Here is a 1972-nt window from a genome sequence, read left to right as displayed (position 1 = left end):
CTTCTGGTCTTTATTTTAGCAGTAAGGTAGCAAAGCTGCGCTCTTCTTCGTAGACATTGAGTTTGGCTGCAGCTGCACACAGTTGCAGCGCCTCCTACAGGAAACTGGTGGAGCTACGCAGAGAACCACGCTGTTCAAAAGCCTTGTTTGGATTCATGTTTTTATAAAATACTGAGGTCTGGACCTCAGGGTCCTCAGTGGGAGCTACGGCCCTGGCAGCAGGTGGTGTGTGTTGTAAACAAAGGTGTCCACACTCAGAGCCTTAATTGAGCATTCACTGTGGACATAGGTAATTGATCCTTACGGTGACATTTGGAAAAGTAGCAGAAAAGGTAAATCAATCAGTCACAACGAGCAACATATATGTTTCGTTTATACCAATGTTTCTCTCCAGTTAGAGAATATAATCAGACCAAGAGCTGTGTCCACATCCTCGGCATAAAGTCAAGTTTGTCCTCTTTCCGGGTGGGACACCACCAAGGTCCCCCTTTGTTTCTGATCCCATTCGTGGTGTTTATGGACAGGATCTCGAGGCATGGAGGGTGTCAGGTTTGTCCGAGCTGATGTGGGAAATCGTTATCTGGGAACAGCTGGGATGAGAGTCTGGAATGCTAAAATAATTCACATTAATGTGTAAAGATAATGTTTGGGTTTTTTTTGGAGGGTTTATATTACCATCAACTTTTGATTGATTTTGTAAAAGCAGCCCATCATGACCTTTGACTCTGATTTGTTCAGGTAAGAGCTGATCCAGGAGATGCACACCACGTGTTGCAATATGTGGTAAAGTGATTTCAAGTGTGAACTCAAAAGAGTTATGTGTATTTAATTAGCAAAAAACTGGATTTTAATGGAACAAACAAGAGCTGCCTAAGACTGAGATTCCTGCCAAGGCTGGAAACAAATCATGCTCTACTTCTTGTAAAGATTTTAATGAAAATCTGCTCATAATATTTTAATATTTTTTAGCTACACAACAAACAGCAAGCGACTGACCCAACCACACGGCAGTCGAAGCAGAGATAATCACCATTTCGACTGGCTTGACCAGTTTGCAATGAAAGTGGCATCAAAGTAATATTTCCTTCTGTTTATTAACTGTTTATTAACTGAATCTTGTTACAGAAAACAAGTCCAAATGATGCTGTCCGTCCTGAAAAGCATCTATGGGCATTATTGCCCGTCAGTCTGCAACAGCAGATGCTGAAATTTGAAATCTGAGAAAGACTTTCAATGGATGAAAAATTAGATCTGGGATGAGAAATCAATATTTATGTTGAATTTTAAAAATATATCAATACAAATAAAATGCTTCCCAGGTATTAAAGCATAGTTATTAAAGAAAGAAAGCTTAATAATTTGACTTTAGTTTAAATATTTCCAATATAACTGCTTTAGTAACTGGTTCTTAACTCAAATAAAATAATGTCGGCCACAACTACCATCATGAATCATTCTCAACTCAAGGAGGTTTTTAATATTTTTATAACCCAGTGCTCTTGTAACCTTCATTTTGTTGTTTGTTTAAAAATAAAGGTTATATTTCCTGCAATAACCATTACCTTAATAATAATAACCATAATAATAACCAACCACCATAATAATAACCATTCTCATTTTTATTTAATCCTGAAACAACAGATTAATTTTCACATGGTTCAGTGAAATCGAGAAGCTATGTAGGCCTTGAAAAGGAGCAAAGTTATCTAAAGGCAAAACACGACCCTGAATATCCAGCAGCATGAAAAGCAGCTCGGTAATTAGATGCTAAATTAGTCTATGTGGACCAATTAGGCAAGACAAGACATGGGGGCTCTGTAATGCTTTGTCAACAGAAATGAAACTGGTACAAGGAGACAGACGGGTTATGGAGGAACACGTCTGAATGAGGCAGAAAAGGGAAGGGGGGCATGAGAGCATGTACCCTGATTAAAGGGGAGAGGAGGATCAAAGAGATTTTATTTGGCATGCG

The sequence above is a fragment of the Kryptolebias marmoratus genome, linkage group LG15 (genome assembly GCF_001649575.2).
Source record: "Kryptolebias marmoratus isolate JLee-2015 linkage group LG15, ASM164957v2, whole genome shotgun sequence".
NCBI lineage: Eukaryota > Metazoa > Chordata > Actinopteri > Cyprinodontiformes > Rivulidae > Kryptolebias > Kryptolebias marmoratus.
The sequence above is the reverse complement of the archived record's forward strand: the minus strand, read 5'-3'. Positions refer to the sequence as shown.